General features: G+C 39.4%; 1 long non-coding RNA gene across 1 annotated transcript in view; it reads left to right on the top strand.

The window, feature by feature from the left end:
• The first annotated feature begins 1,476 nt into the window (after positions 1–1,476).
• LOC145542878 (uncharacterized) overlaps positions 1,477–16,990 on the top strand; it is a 103,700-nt gene continuing 88,186 nt past the window's right edge. The window contains exons 1-2 of the long non-coding RNA XR_014080207.1: positions 1,477–1,693; positions 13,432–13,604. This is a non-coding gene — a long non-coding RNA (uncharacterized LOC145542878). The remainder of the gene's footprint in view (positions 1,694–13,431; positions 13,605–16,990) is intronic.

Below are 16,990 nucleotides of genomic sequence, written 5' to 3'. Positions count from 1 at the left end.
TCTAATGAATAGTAATAAGAAGGTGCAAGTCAAAAATCTATAACCCCACTCACTCTGATCTAGCCCAACTCACTGGGAACTTTAATAGAGCTTCTCTCCTTCAGAGCTCACACACATTTCTGTGAAGTGGAAAGAACGATCTATAAGTTCAATTATCCTTTTTTCCCTTTTAGAAGTAGAGGATCCTCTGGAGAGGCATTCATCACTCGCAAGCTCATTAAAAAGGCAAGCACTCTCTGCCCTCTGGGATTTGTCTCCAGCCACACTCATGAACTCTGCTACTGTACCTGCCTGTGATTCCTTTCTGTGGTTTTCTTCAACGTATGTTAGTTCACATTTCCTTTAGGAAAAGGTAACTTCACCACTATAAGCTTCTCTTCAAACTTTATCAACAGAAATATCTGAGTTAACTTGCAAAGCACACTATTGATAACACTATGCCCCTCCATCTGGGAGGCCATTCAAGCGAAAGGCAGCATAGCTGTGGGAGAGAAACAGCAGGCTGGAGCAAGACCAGCATGGAGGACATGCATCCTCTACAGCAGTGCTTCTCAGACTGTAACGTGCCTGGTGATTACCTGGGAGTCTTGCTAAAGTGCAGGTTAATAGTTCAGGGTATAACCTACGGTTCTTATTTTCTTGTAAGCTCTCAGTGCTGATGCTGCTTGTACGTGGACTGTCCTTGGAACAACCAGGCTACAGGTCTCCTGTTGCTGAAGTATGGAAACAGGAGCAGAGGGAAAGCATCAGAGAGAGAAACATTTGCCAACAGTGACCCCACACAAATGTAGCCTAACCTTGGAATATGGCCATTCAGATTAGTAATCTGACCTCTTGAGGAGGAACAATGTGTAGCGTGGGAGAAAGGAAGTTTTTTGGCATGAAATCAGAAACTAGGTGGTCCCTCCTAAAGGAGGAATTCAGTATTTATTATGGGTACCACTTTGGAGATGAGGAATCCAAGAGTCAAAGTCAGTGACCTGTCCAGTGTCAAAAATTGATAACCAGAAATATAGTATTCAAACTCTATGTCTTTTGACTGGAGTTCAAATGCTTTTTTCCATTATAATTATAGTCTTCTCAATTCCATTTGGAATTTTGGAAGCAAAGGAGGGGGAAATGCTGATTTTAAATGTTAAAAGTAGCATTATATCCAAGACCAAAAGGGTAGTCAGTGCTAAAAGTGCTTAAAAGTCAGCATAGAAAAAAAAAAAAAATTCCAGAGTCCAGACATGCAGCCCAAAGAGTATAGAGATAACTGGGGAATCAGTCTTGGAATCTGGGACAGAGTCAAAGAAATAGGTTCAGAACATCCATCAGAATTAGTTAATATCAAGTGGCAAAAAAATAAAGAGAACTAGATTTTTCAGGCAGAAACTCTCATCCAGCAATATTTTTAACTGCTATATCCTGGGTTGGCTCAGAGGGTGGGCTGTACCTCTACTTTGCATCTGGAAACAACCTAGATCAGATGTAGCCACAAATCAAACAAATGTTTTTCAAAAGGAACACACAGCACACTTTGCAAAGGCTTTGCATGTGCTTTTTTATTTCCAAGTCAAATGAAGGGAGGAGAAAATGACTCCAAGGTGACAAAGGAGAAGAGTCAGAAACAGAGACAATGAAAACTTTAAAAGGAAATGAGGAGCAAAGAGCAGGAAGAAAGGGAAGAGAAGAGAAAGCAGCCACTCAGGTGAGGTGGAAGGTGAGGGAAGGGTCACACCTGTTTTCATTTTATGTTGACCAATGTGTCTGCTTTTGCTACTGTGAAAAGTAAGTGTTATGGATTTCAGTCCATTTTCCAGCAAATTCTCTTGCAGCTGAGAGTAAAGAAAAAGGAGAGAGCGGGGAGGCTTCCCAGAGGCAGTTGCCAGTCGTGCTTTTTTCTAAGGTAATGTGTTTGTCAATTCACATTCTCTTGTGTATCAGCTTGATTTTTGCTTGTTTGTTTGTTTTGCTTTGCTTACTTTTGCTTTAAGATTATTCTCAGTTGGTTCTGATACCCACGCCGGAAATGCTACTTGCTTTTGCATTAAGTTTTTGTAGGATTACTATGGCCTGGACCCCAAAGATTAGACCCTTGGATTTCCATGGGCCTGGATTAATTAATAAGTGAAATATCTACCTACCATTTTCAGTGAAGAAAGAGATAGTTAGATACTCTTTCTCCACCTTAGAAGGCAGGTACAACCTAGAGCTATCTAGGGAGATCAAATAGTGACAGTTCTCTAGTTAACAGGGTATTTGAGGAGTTCCGAACCCATCATGCTTCTTCTAGCAGCTTCTGGGCTGCTGGTTTCCAGTTACCATAGTTGTTTTCAAGACTATTGCAAAGCAAGGGGGAAGTGGATAAGATTAAAATTAAAAGCCCACAGAACTTGCAAATTAAAAACCCACAAAACGTGCTGTTCTGGTAAAGGTCCAGCCATATTTCTTAAATAAACACTCCTCAGATTGTTGCAAGACTAATTAATTTATGGAACTCTGATAAAGTTTGACAGTGAGAGTTGTTTTTGTTTTTGTTTTTGTTTTTCCCAATAGTTACATTCTTTTCCTGGAGGAGCAGATTTTCAGAGGTCCTTATTTTACTATTCTGGAAAAGGATTATTGGCAGTTCATAGATTCATTCTGTCATTCACATAGTTACTGATAAAGGAATGCTTTTTCATTCAACAAATATTTATTGTTATTTAGCATGTATCAAAAATTATTGTGCTAGGTATAGCTGAAACATGTTAGAAGGTGGCTTCTGTGGAATATAGGGATAAGTGAAAGGTTTTAAAGCAGAATAGCTAGTAGCAGTGGAATATTCAAGGCAGTGGAGATTGGATTAGAATGAAGAGCCATGTTTGGATTCAAATAGATAGAACAGGTATAGATGACCACTTAAGTGTAAGATGGAGGGAGCAGGTGGAGTAACACTTTCAGCATTCACTTATCAGAGTTCCTCCTTGTCAATATAGTTTGTCAATATTCTTTGTAACAGATGCTCTTATACTCAGTACCATAGTCTAGGTTTAGGGATGCTAGACCATGGTCCAGCATCCCTAAATCACCTAAGCTTGGGATTGCAGGCTCATTGTGAGCCTGCAATCGACTCACACCACCAACCCCTACTCTTTTTCCCTATATGAACTCAGGCCCCTTCCTTTGTCACTATGACTAAAGGATTATATGGGGAAGAAGGAAACAGGAAAGTGTAGGTGGCTGCTCAGATCAACGGATGATCTTCATTCAACAGCGTTTACTCTTCATTAATCACAGTGATATTTTAGTTTTTAAAAATTATCTGATAGAAAGCTTGAAAAAAACCAGCTATTAATCACACCATTCAAATGCAATTATTATTATTCTATATGTTTCCTTCAAATAGTTCTCCTGTGTTTATTTTTACATGTTAGTAATATTTGCCATGCTAGCTGGAATCTTATCTCTGTTACTTAAAGTTACAAACATTTGTGTTGTTCTGCTCTGTTTTTAGTGGATACGTTGTATTTCTGCTGAGGAACATATTATAATTTAGTTAAAATGTCTACTGCTGTCAGACTGTCAAACAAAGTGACATCATTCTAAGAAGACTGAGAATCACAGGCTTAGTATTATAAACTGATGTGTGAAAATTATTTTCTTCAATTTCTAAATAGAATTGCTACCTAGCATTGTTACCTATCAGAGCAAGCAGTAAGTTCACTGGGCTCTGTGAGGAAGGACACAGGCTGTGGTTCTCTTGCAGGTCAGAGCACATCTCTGGCGCTTTGGGAGCAGTCATTCTACCGTGCACTTAAGCTTCCTCTGTGAAAGGGGGGACACTGGGTTTTGGCGTCTAGCAGAAGCACTCTTCTAGAAACAGAGAGCACCAGCCTCTTCAGATCATCACAGGGTTCTCAACTTCCCTCTTAGGGACCTAGGTGGGCCTTTATTTCTCACAGACCAAAAGAGATGAAATGCCTGTGTTTGAGCAGGAACATTTTCATGGTCTAGGCAGCTATTTGCCACCCTTTCCTCAAAGTCTACTTTATTCTATCCCCAGGAAAACAGACTGTGGAGTTGGTTGAGAAGAGTCCTATTCGAAGTACGCAGAACACCCTTTTTACATGCGAAGCCTTATTCAATTTATTTTGAAATAAGCTCATGCTGGGAAGGGCTGCTTTTCTAAAAGTTGTGAAATGTAAGAGACAGTAGCAGATGCTCACTTGCAGGTTCAGAAAGAATGAAATGAGCAAAATACCGTACCAGCCTCCATTATTCGACAATTAGCAGTTCTCCTCCTGTATCAACTGTCTGTCAGCCAAAGGAGCTGTAAGTTTCCCTTCCCCAGTTCCTGTTGCATATGCACCCACATTTGCAGTGACTAACAAGTCAGAAACAAGTCAGAGACTGTCTTTGCTTTGACCTGAATAAAGCGCATCTTCAAAGACTTACCTTTTCACTCAGAGGTTTGGGGTGACCTGGGTGTATAACCCAAAGAGAGTTTCACTTTTGTTGAGAGGAATGGAAGCCAATAAGTTCAGGACTGAAAGGGGCCTTTGAGAGCATCTAGCTCAGCAATTCTCAAAGACCATCCATTTACCAGTCTAGCTGACTACAAAAATCTTACCACTGGAGCTTTGAATAGTATAGGTTATCACCTCTCAACTCTGGGGATTCTAACAGTGGAACAATATTGATGAGTGATTCTTCTGTTTGGTCATGTTTGCAAACCATTTTTAAATGAGAAAATGGAGGCCCAGAGAGAATGACATTCAGTCACTTATTCAATCAGTTATATGTCAGGCAGCTATTGACAGAGGCAAATCAAAATTCTCTTCCCTAGTTTTTACATTCTATTACACTGTCTTCCTAAAACTATAACTACAGGCTGTGAAAAGTAAAAGCGCTAGTCGCTCAGTCGTGTCTGACTCTTTGCAACCCCATGGACTGTAGCCCACCAGGTTCCTCTGTCCATGGAATTTTCTAGGCAAGAACACTGGAGTGGGTAGCCATTCCCTTCTCCAGGGGATCTTCCCCACCGAAGGATCAAACCTGGGTCTGGATCCTCCCAACCAAAGGATTGAACCCAGGTCTCCTGCATTGCTGGCAGACTGTTCAGCATCTGAGCCACTAGGAAGCCCCAACTATGGGCTAGGTGCTTTCAAATACCAATTGAGGGAAGCATTTTGTTTTCCTATAAACAAAGAAGACCCCCAGTGACTAATTATTTAAGCATAGAATTGTAGTTAAAATGCTTTTTACATTGCCTCGGCTCTTCCCTATTACCTCAACACAGCCTCATCTACAAGAGATGAGGAACAGGTAGGAACAGGGTAGGGATTTACTTGTTTATTTAACAAATATTGTAAGTCTCAGCACCTCTTAATATATCAGATTGTGCTAGGTATATAGCTCATGAACAAAAGACACATACTCCCTATGTAATGGAGCTTACAGTTTAGTGAGGGTTAAGGATAATTAAACAGATAGTTTGCTGTTGAGTATGGTGGATGGTATGACAAGCAGATTGTTAGGGAGTTTCCAAATTTTTAAAGCCTTTATACAGTTACGAAGGAATGATTTTGGCCAACAGTTATTTCCTATTGATTCAAAGAAAATTAAGGATATGAGTATATTCATAAGTGGATAAAATTATAGCAGTTCAAATCAGACAACCAGTGCTTATGGTAGAGTGGAGAGGTTGGCAAATCTTTTTCTCAAAAAACAACTACAAAACTCAACTAAATTCTTATAAACACCCATTTCAGGGCTCTGGAGATTGACTAAAGGCAAACAACAAATTGAGGAAAGTTGCTTCACAAATATCTGCTAGAACTATATACAAGAACAGAGGGCATTTGTGGCTTTCTTTCCTGGGATGGCTCAGTCAATGTGGTAATTTTGCAGGGTTAGGCTAGTCATGAAAAGCAAGAGCTTTGTTGCTGGAGGGGGCTCGCTTTATTTGGAGTAGAAAGTGAAAATCCATGTTTTACCGGACTATCTCAGAAGTAGCAGTATTGGTAATCGGCAGTTCTGCAAGTAGAGTTAGTTGCTCTGATAGCCTGAAGCTGTAGTTCCAGTTGGTGAGAACAGAGTGACCAGAGTTGATGCAGGACTTTAATAGAGAGATCTCAGAACAACAGTGTTATGAATGGCTGACTTCTTATCTGAAACAGTGGAGACCAAAAGGCAGTGCAATGACATTCAAAATTCTTAAAAAAAAAAAAAAGTCAGTGAACATATCAATATTCAGCAAAACTATCCTGCAGAAATGAAGATGAAATAAAAACATGCCTAGATGAATAAAAACCAAGATACTTTGCTGGCAGTCTTTTCTTCCAAGAATACTAAAGTCTTTCTCAAGGATAGAAAATGGCATCAGATGTTGAGGAGGTTCTACAGAAAGAAATGGAAACTAGTAACAGCCTAAATAAGTATTTGTTCTTCTCTTGATGACTTTAACAGAGATAAAGTTGGAAAAATTCAAAATTGGAATTAAGAAAAACATTCATTTATGATAGCATCAAAAAGACTACTTTGGAATAAATTTAACAAAAGTAGTGCAAGATCTGTAAACTGAGAACTACAATGAATTACTGAAATAAATCAAGAAGATCTTTAAAAACAAAGAGACATTTCATCTACATGGATTAGAAGATTCAATATTCAAAAATCCCAGCAGGCATTTTTTTCAGTTGACAACCTGGCCCTAAGATTTACACGGAAATGCGAAGAACCCAGAATAGCCAAGACAATTTTAAAGGAGGAAAAAAAAAAAAATGGACCCCAAAACTAAATGATGAAGACTAGGAAACTGAATAAGAGACCCTAGAATTGAACCCTTCTTATTTAATTGGCAGTTTCCCTTGTTAAGTGATGGGTGAAAAGAAAGTGAAAGTGAAAAGGTATTAGTCACTCAATCCTGTCCAACTCTTTTCGACCCTATGGACTGTAGCCTGCCAGGCTCCTCTGTACATGGAATTCTCCAGGCAAGAATACTGGAGTGGATTGCCATTTCTTTCTCCAGGAGATCTTCCCAACCCAGGGAGTGAACCCAGGTCTCCCACATTACAGGCAGAGTCTTTATCGTCTGAGCCACCAGGGAAGCTCTAAGTGATGGGTGATCTCATCCAAACTGGCCTAAGAAGAAAGAATTTATTGGGTTGTAAATGAAAAGCTCAAAGGTGCACCTCTCTTCAAGGATGCTCTGTCCTGTAGCTCAGTCTCAAGGTACCTTTCCATCCATATCTTAACATAACCCTGTGTACTGGCTCCATTCTCAGGCAGTCTATTTCCTTGTGATTGATGATGGCTGTCAGAAGTTCTAACATCACATCTTCCCATCTCAAGTCCAGTGGAAAAGAGCCATTTTCTAACAATCTCAGAACAGTCTCATTGGTTTGTGCGCCCTAAAACACTGAGGCCAGGGCTAGACAATACTCTCACCACCTAGGACTGAGCCATTTGCTCCAGCAAACAGGAGCCCCACCCCAAGAATATAAATGGAGGGTGGAAAAGAGGGTAGCTTCCCAGAGATAAACTAGATAACTCTTTCCTGGAAAAAAGTGAATGGGTGCTAGGAAGTAAAAATCTCAGAGGTTTCCACTGCAACCTTATTCTTTTAAGCTAATAATTTTCCATTTGTTTCATGTAAAATACAACTAGAAAACATCCATCAGATTCAGAGGGAGAAAAAAGGAGCAGTAAAAAGGACATTTGAAAATCAAACTTTAAAAAAAAGAAAAAAAATTAAATGATGTTTGTCCCCAAGTCCTTTTGCTTAACCAAACAAGGACCCAACTCTAGTAGCTGCCATAGCTCAGCTGCCATATGGCAGAAAGAGAAAATGAGAGACGCTCAGAAAGTGAAAGTGAAGTCTCTCAGTTGTGTCCGATTCTTTTCGACCCCATGAACTGTAGCCTACCAGGCTCCTCTGTCCATGGGATTTTAGTACTGGAAGTGAGCTGCCAGTAAGTATCTACACCTGGGCCCAATCAAAGTGAAGAGAAAGGTGGAGTCCGGCGGAAGCCGGAAGTCAACAGCAGCAGAGGGCGAGGCCTGGTCTACTTTGAAGCGGCAGGCCTTGGAGCAGCGGACCAGGTCAGCTGCACGGAAAGGAGAGGCAGGGCAAGCTGCCGAAGCTTCACGCCTCCCCTCCTGAGTGACTGCCAACTGGTCTTTAATAGTCAGGCCAAGAGAAGGAAAGAAACTGTGAATCTCCCAGGGGACTGGTCTTTCAAGACGCCATGATTCTGCTTACTCACGACAGGGCGCCAGTCTGGAGGTGAGCGTCCCTCTTCCTTAGAGAGGAAGGAGAGGGTGGGGGCTACCTTCCTCCTGCAGGTCTGCGCGTTTAGACTTGGTTATTAAGCCGTGAATGTGTGTAAAGTGAGGAGAGAAGAGGAGAGGAAAGAGAAACGGAGGAAGATACAGACAGGCCTAGGCTGGATTCTAGGCAGAGCCCCAGTCTTTAAACAAAAGGTAGGTTTTCCTTTACTTCACAGGTATTATTGGTTTTGGTTTTCAGAGTCCTTGAAGGTTAAAAGCAGTCTGGATACAGGTTACCTCCTAATCCCGGATTAGCAAACCCAGGGGACTCAGACTGCCCTGGAGGCCCATGGAGGAGGTTTGTAAATCAAGGAATTGTCTTTTGTGTTCAAGCTGAAGATACAGTAGCCCAGACAGTTGGACACGACTGAGCGACTTCACTTTCACTTTTCACTTTCATGCATTGGAGAAGGCCATGGCAACCCACTCCAGTGTTCTTGCCTGGAGAATCCCAGGGACGGGGGAGCCTGGTGGGCTGCCGTCTATGGGGTCGCACAGAGTCGGCCACGACTGAAGAGACTTAGCAGCAGCAGCAGCAGCACATCCATACGTGACTACTGGAAAAACCATAGCCTTGACTAGATGGACTTTTGTTGGCAAAGTACCCAGCAAATCTTTCCCAGTTGGATAGAGTTTGGGTACCTTGGAGTGGCTTGCTTGAGAGTGACAGACTATTGGAGAAGGTGTTCTGTGTGGTGTGGTGAGGTGAGGTCATGTGGGGTAGGAGAGGGAAAAAGAGAGTGATCCTTACTTTGAAGAAGAAAATGTATTGGATATTTCACACAGGACACCAGGAAATCAGACCTTCATCTTCCTTTCACCCTCTGTCTTGCCCTCACCGAGCACACTTAAACAGAAAATGAAATCTGCCCATTGAAAAAGGGTAGACTGTAATGAAAAACAACTTTAAAGATATTTCAGTATATAAAGTCTTTGAGCTACATCACTGACAGTGGTTTACAAGTTTATTTTCCACTTGCGGTTGTGCTGAGCAGACACTTTGGGAAGTGTGGCAGTAATTCAGGCTGCGGGCTGCAGCATCGTCTGCTGGGCGTCCCATCTGTACAAGAGCGGGTTGTCATAGACGATCAGGTGCAGATTTATCCAGACACGTCGTCTGCAAAATGGCCAGCCAGGAGAGATTTCAAATTTTTTTTCCTCACCCTTTTTGCTAAGTATACAATTCTAAGAAAGCGGATTTCCTAGCAAAGACTTTTCTTCCACCCCCACCCAAAGAAGAAACGAAAAACTTTGAACAGAAGAAAGACAACACAGGCTTTAAGTCCATGTTTCAGTGTCAGCCCCTGGCATTTGTTGATTGGCAACCTTGAGCAAACCCTCTGAATTTTATATACTTATTTATTACATGGAGAAAAGATTTCATTTGTAAAATGGACTGTGGGGGCAGTTAAAGGAGATAATAGCCATTATCTTCTTATGCTACATAAAAACAGATGATTTTTTTTAGTTCTCTGTTCTGAGCAGCACTTAGCATAGCAGTGGCACATAATACATAACACATAATACTGAACGTGTGACTAACTCTATCCATTGAAAATGACATCTAGGGACACAGAGCTAATTTCTTCTTAATTATGTCTTCCAAAGGAAAAAGCAAAACAAAAGCTCTCCCTTTCAGGCTTTCCTTCTTTCTAAGGTGATTTTTTTCCATGACTATTTTCATGTCCACTTTCCTATTAATAGTTATTTTTTCAAAGACTTTTTCAGTTTGGGTTTTTTTGTTTCCTACATCCTGTGTCTTCTGTTTCATTGGCTTATACCGTTGTTTTGTAATAAATCATTTTCACTGAGCTTCCTAAAAGGACGAATTGAAGATAAATTTTTTAGTGGTTTCATGTCTGACATGTCTGCATTCTAGTGTGCTATTGATAATTAATTGGATTTGTATAGAATTCTAGGCTGAAAAAATATCCCCTTGGAATTTTAAAAATGATTCTCCAGTGTTTCCTATTATTACTTGTATTACTTATTAAAGAAAATGTGAGTGAGTGTAGGAAAGAAGATTAATAATAACAGTAACTGTACCACGGGGAGACAACCCTGTTAACATTGTGATGTCTACCTTTTTCAGGACACACACACACATATACACACGTGCAAGGTCATATTGTATATTTAATTTCACATCATAATTGTTTAACTTTATGTCATTTTATCCTTATGTCATTATATATAACTAAATTACTTTTAAGATCCTTTTCAATCCGAAGGATCAAAGATTCTATGATATGTTAAGAAGAAATTGTGACATATGGGATGGTTCAATAAAAGGAGCAGACAGTTGAATAGTTGGTTTCATTGACACAGGCGTGAAATAGAATTGTGGCAAAGGAAAGATAAGGTTAACTACCTGCCAAGTGCTTTTCATTTAGGGGTACAGAAGGTTCTCAGGGAGTATATAGAAATCATAGACAGGTTACAGATGAGGCTCAGTAAATCATCTGAATATAACCTACAGTTGGGAAAAGCACATTAGGATGGAGGAAAGAGTTCAGCAGGACCTCCTGGAAAGAACACCATATGCAGCCTTTAGGATGAAAGGGGGTTACATATAAGCAAAGTGCTCAAGGTCCTGAGTGGGAGACAGGCAACCAGTGCCAGTTTCAGAGGCCTGTGATTCAAGATGACAAGCAATAGATAACAGAATTGCCACCTAAACACAGAAAATCTTTGTTGCTGTGAGGACAGAGCCTATGTGGGCTTCAGAAAGAAATGGACAAAGAATAAAGAAGAGGAAGAAATGGAGATGGAAAAAGAAGTGACGAAGGGGAAGACAAGAGAGAATAGAGTAAGAAGCTAGGGGTGGAAAAGTGGTGTGCAGAGATGATAGCTCCTGCTGAAGATGAGAAGGATGCAAACAAGAAACACTTCTGTAGCAAAAATATCTTTCTGGAGCTGATTTCTGGGTTATGTGAGTGGTCCCCATTCCCTCTTCTCACTTTCATTGCAAGAACAATGAAAGGTTACAATGAATTACAAGGTAGCAAGAGCACTGAAAAGCAAGAAAAACTATCAATGTTTTGATAGTCGGAATTTGTCTAGAAACCAAGCCCAGATAAGGTCATGTGGTAAAAATAACAATGACAAGTGAAGACTGCACCCTTTGAGTCAGAAGAGCCTGGCCCTGCAGGAGAGAGGAGTGGAGGGGGGGAGGGGGAGTAAAAGAGACACCTACCCATGCCCTTTGTCCTATGTGGATCCTTACCTCAAAGATATATTAGTAAGTGCTAAGACAGAGTAGAGCATACACACACAGTGTGCATCCATTTATAGAAACTTCATCACTCCTTTCCCCATGTCCTTAAAGATGCCCTTTGGGGCAATGAGGCAATGGCTCAAAGCAGACAGACAGTCAATGAAACTGTTGTATGTGAAGTAGGCTCCAAGAAGGGATATAAACAGAAAGCTTCAGTAATTAATGCACTCTGGCAAATGTATTTTTCATGCTTCTGCTAAAATTTTGACAAAATCAAAGGAAAAATTGCAAACAGCTTCAATGTGAAAGGACAAATTGCTTTGCACTGAATCAGAAGAGCAGGAAGCAGTACACAGTCCTTTTTGAGTTCAGGAAAGCTGCATTAGATCATGCTGGTTAGACTCAGATCTGGGTGGTCCTTCTAAGTCAAGATCCACTGGGGAGATGTCTCCACTCTCCATGTGGAAGTTGGGGAATTGTTAGTTCTTAACATTTTGTACTAATAGAGCTATCTTCTCTTCTGTGGAATGTAGAACCCAAGAGACTTCAAAAGATGCCATGAATTTGAGTGAGAGAGGGAATCTGACATGGAAAACAGAGGAAAAAATTAGAAAGTATTTACTTTGTGTTTTCCTGTGTTTCTATGCATTGAGATGAACGAGCAAATAAGCTTCAATATAAAATTATTTTCAATGATCAGCCTTAAAAACAAACAAAAAAAGCAAAGCATGATCACTCACTCAGGAACACTGAAAGTACAATAGTTTATTAAAATCTATGTTGAAAGCAGTAAAGAGTAGAGATGATATTAGCAAAATAGGGATCAATGATTTCAGAGACTAAATGTGATGGAAAAAGATAACATGATAAAATCTATGGTGAGAAATACATCATAGGGAGAGGCCAGGTATTAGAGAAGCAAGATGTGAAGGACAGCGCTTCTGGGAACAGCCAGGAGGAAAGGAAGTAGGACACAAGAGCAGGGAACCTTGGTGCTTAAGAACATGGGCTCTGAGTCAACAGACATGGGTTTAACACTGATTAGCCTGCAAAAATTATTCAGCTGTTTTAAGCTTTGAGTTTATCATCAATAAAATGAGGATACTATCATTCCTACTTGATAAGGTTTTCAGAATTAAAGCATTGTGTCTGACACCAAGGAAAAACTGCAAATTAGCTCAATTTGTGAAAAAAGATTCCCACCTAGACATGTCCTGATTTGTATTTAATTTCAAGGTGATTCTTGTTCCTTTGTATTTTCTATTTGTTGATTGAGTAATGACAGATTTTTTTTTCCCCCAAGGATTAAGGAAGAGGTAAAATCACACAATTAGGAAAATAAGAAAATATGATGTTATTTTCAAAGGGATAGAATCACTCTGATTTCAGTTTTCTTTCCTAAATTAAAGAATAGATGATGATGTGCCAATATCCATGGGTTTTTTTTTCTATTCCTCTTTGTCCAAATTTAATTGGAATAAAATGAATAAACACTTAGATTTCTAGAGAGACTAATCAGAGTTGTAATTTTGTTTCCTCAGCCCACTCTACAGTCACTGTGTCCTATGAGAGCTGTAACAAAAGACTATAGACTTCATGACTTAAAAGTAACAGATACACAACTATATATAAAATGGACAAACAATAAGGACCTACTGTATAGCAAACTATACTCAATATTTTGTAATAACCTATATGGGAAAAGAATCTTAAAAAGCATATATATATATACATGTGTATATATATATATATATATATATGCACAAACATATACCCATATCTGAATCACTGCTGTGCAACTGAAACTCAAATAACACTGTAAATCAATTATACTTCAGTAATAAATAAATACATTTTTAGAAGTTCAAACTTCAAAAAAACCAAAAAGCAAGTTTTTTTACCTTGTACCCCTGTAGGTCAGAAGTCCTACCCAGCTCTCACTGGGCTAAAATCAAGGTGTCAGCAGGTCTGTGTTCCTTCTGGAAATTCTAGAGAAGACTCCATTTCTTCACCTTTTCCAGCTTCTGGAGGCCTCCCCATTCCTTGGATTGTGGCCCACTTCCTCCATCTTCAAAGCCAGCAACAGCAGGTAGAGTCTTACATCATGTCTCTCTGTCTCCCTCTCCTTCCTCTCTTCCCTTTGTAAGAGCCCTTGTGATGATACTAAGCCCACTGGATAATCCAGAATAACCTCCTTATCTTAAATCACCTTAATTCCATCCACAACTTAATTCCCCCTTGTCTTGGAAAGTAACATAGTCACAGGTTCTAGTAGTAGGATGAAGAGGCAGTCATTATTCTGCATATTAGTCAGTAGATAGATTCTATTGGTAAAAAAAGGAACATTTTGGGCTCTATCAGATACATAACCTCTCTTATTGAGAAACGCGAGATGGATTTTGGGGAGGATAAACGCCAACACCATCTATTCACTGTTTGAGTTTGTTCATTTTATTTTTAATGAATTAGTAATACAGGCTCATGGTTTAAAAAACAGAGTATAAAACAACTCTCCAGTGTAAAATCTCCCTCCCAGTGCTGATTCCCACATCTATGGGTTCCAAATTCTACCCACTTAGGACTACTATTGCTATGGGGCTTCCCAGGTGGCACCAGTGGTAAAAGAATCTGCCTGCCAATGCAAGAGATGTGAGGAATACAGATTTGATCCCTCGGTTGGGAAGATCCCCTGGAGAAGGAAATGGCTACCCACTCCAGTATTCTTGCCTGGAAAATTCCATGGACAGTGGAGCCTGGAGTCTATGGGACTGCAAGAGTCAGACATGACCGAGTGACTGAGCACACACACTATTGATATATTCCTATGAATATTATACCATTTGTGCACATTCAAGTAATTACAACTACATCTCTATTTTGAACCCGTTTATTTTTACCTTAAAGTTTTCATACTCTATACTATGATGATTTTATTGTGGAAAAAACACAACATGCCATTTACTGTCTTAACCATTTTTTAGTGTACAGTTTAGTAATGTTGTTGCTGTTCAGTCTCTAAGTCATGTCCAACTCTTTGCAACCCCACAGACTGCAGCACACCAGGCTCCTCTGTCCTCCACTATCTCCCTGAACTTGCTCAAACTCATGTCCATTGAGTTGGTGATGCCATCCAGCCATTTCATCCTCTGTCATCCCCTTCTCCTCCTGCCCTCAATCTTTCCCAGCATCAGGGTCTTTTCCAGTGAGTTGGCTCTTCACATCAGGTGGCCAAAGTATTGAAGTTTCAGTATCAGTCTTTCCAATGGATATTTAGGGTTGATTTCCTTTAGGATTGACTGGTTTGATCTCCTTGCTATCCAAGGGGCTCTCAAGAGTCTCTCCAGAACCATAATTCAAAAGCATCAATTCTTTGGCTCTCAGCCTTCTTTATGGTCCAGCTCTCACATCCATACATTACTACTGGAAAAACCATAGCTTAGACTGTATGGACTTTTGTTGGCAAAGTGACATTTCTGCTTTTTGATAAGGCTGTCTAGGTTTGTCATAGCTTTTCTTCCAAGGAGCAAGCGTCTTTTAATTTTGTAACTGCAGTCACCATCCGGAGTGACTTTGGAACCCAAGAAATCTATTTACCCTGAAGTGATGGGACCAGATGCCATGATCTTAGTTTTTTGAATGTTGAGTTTTAGGGTAGCTTTTTCACCTTCCTCTTTCACCCTCATCAAGAGGCTCTTTAGTTCCTCTTTGCTTTCTGCCATTAAAGTGATTCATCTGCATATCTGAGATTGTTGATATTTCTCCTGGCAATCTTGATTCTAGCTTGTGAGTCATCCAGCCCAGCATTTCACATGATGTATGTACTCTACATATAAACATAAATAAGCAGAGTGACAGTATACAGCCTTGGTGTACTCCTTTCCCAACTTTGAACCAGTCTGTTTTTCATGTCTGGTTCTAACTGTTATTTCTTGACCTGCATGCAGGTTTCTTAGGAGACAGGAAAGGTGGTCTGGTAGTCCCATCTCTTGAAGAACTTTCCATAGTTTGTTGTGATCTACACAGTCAAAGGCTTTAGTGTAGTCAATGAAGCAGAAGTAGATGTTTTCTTGGAATTCCTTGTTTTGCCTGTAATCCAATGATTGTTGGCAGTTTGATCTCTGGTTCCTCTGCCTTTTCTAAATACCAGCTTGTACATCTGAAAGTTCTCAGTTCATGTACTGTTGAAGCCTAGCTTGAAAGAGTTTGAGCATTACCTTGCTAGCATGTGAAATGAGTGCAATTGTACAGTAGCTTGAACTTTTTGGGGCATTGCCTTTCTTTGAGTTTGGAATGAAAACTGAATTGACATTATTATGGAGCCAATCCCCAGAAATTTTTCACTGCAAAACTGAACTCTATAGCTATTAAACGATTCCCTCCTCTCTCCACCCTCAAGCAACTATTGTTCAGTCTCTGCTTCCATGAATTTCACTACTTTTGATACCTCATATAAGTGGAATCATACAGTGTCATTTTGTGACAAGCTTATTTCATTTAGCCTAATATCATCAAGATTCCTCCATGTTGCTGCATGTATAAGAATTTCCTTCCATTAAAGGCTGTATAATATTCTGTTACATTTTGTTAATTCATCCATGGATGGATTTTTGGATTGCTTCCACCTCTTAGCTATTGTGAATTGTGCTGCCATGAACATGGATGTGCAGTGTGCCATAATGTTTTCATTTCATCATTGTTATAACTTTGAGATCTTTCCATAGTATGTGCAGAGAGCTTTTCTTTCTTTTTCTGAAAAATAGTATCATAGTCATAGTATTTTGTTGTGTTGATGGACCAGTGTATAGTTAACTAACTCCATGCTGATAAACATCTGTACTCTTTCCACCTAGTAGAGATTTCAAGGTGAAAAATCTATTCATATGCAAGTTATCTTTCTTAGAAGTTAACAGTAAGATATTCCCAGGGATTTTGACTAAACTTCTTTGATAAAATTAAAGGTATATTCCAGTTGTTCTAGAGACAAATAAAATACTGAATTCATGATTTAAAAGTCTTGATGGTAAGCACTGGATATGTTTAACAAAATATTAAATAAAATAATTGTTATAATATGAATACAGGACTAAACACATATTTCAAAAATAGAAATTAAGACACATGGTACTAAATAGTGATTTGAAAATAATCTGAATTAAGGAGTTCAGATATATAACAATACAAGACTGTATTTTTAAAAAGATGAGAACTAAGAATTTGCTAAATTACTTAGTCTATGTAGACAAGAGTCAAAAGTCCTTATGTTTTTCTTGTTTTTGACAATTTAAGAAACATAAATGAAAACATGTCAACATAAAAATTAGCAGTAATGTAATTTAAGATTATGTGAATGCATTACAAGTTATCAGAGAATAATGATGCATCTCCACTCAAAATTTATGGAAGAGAAAGAAAACAACATTGAGAAAATTATCGAAGAAAATGGAGCTAATCGGACAGGCTATAACAGAAATTCAA

The sequence above is a fragment of the Giraffa tippelskirchi genome, chromosome 3, assembly GCF_054371585.1.
Source record: "Giraffa tippelskirchi isolate mGirTip1 chromosome 3, T2T-mGirTip1v1.2.pri, whole genome shotgun sequence".
Taxonomy (NCBI): Eukaryota; Metazoa; Chordata; class Mammalia; order Artiodactyla; family Giraffidae; genus Giraffa; species Giraffa tippelskirchi.
This window is presented reverse-complemented; position numbering and strand designations above follow the sequence as displayed.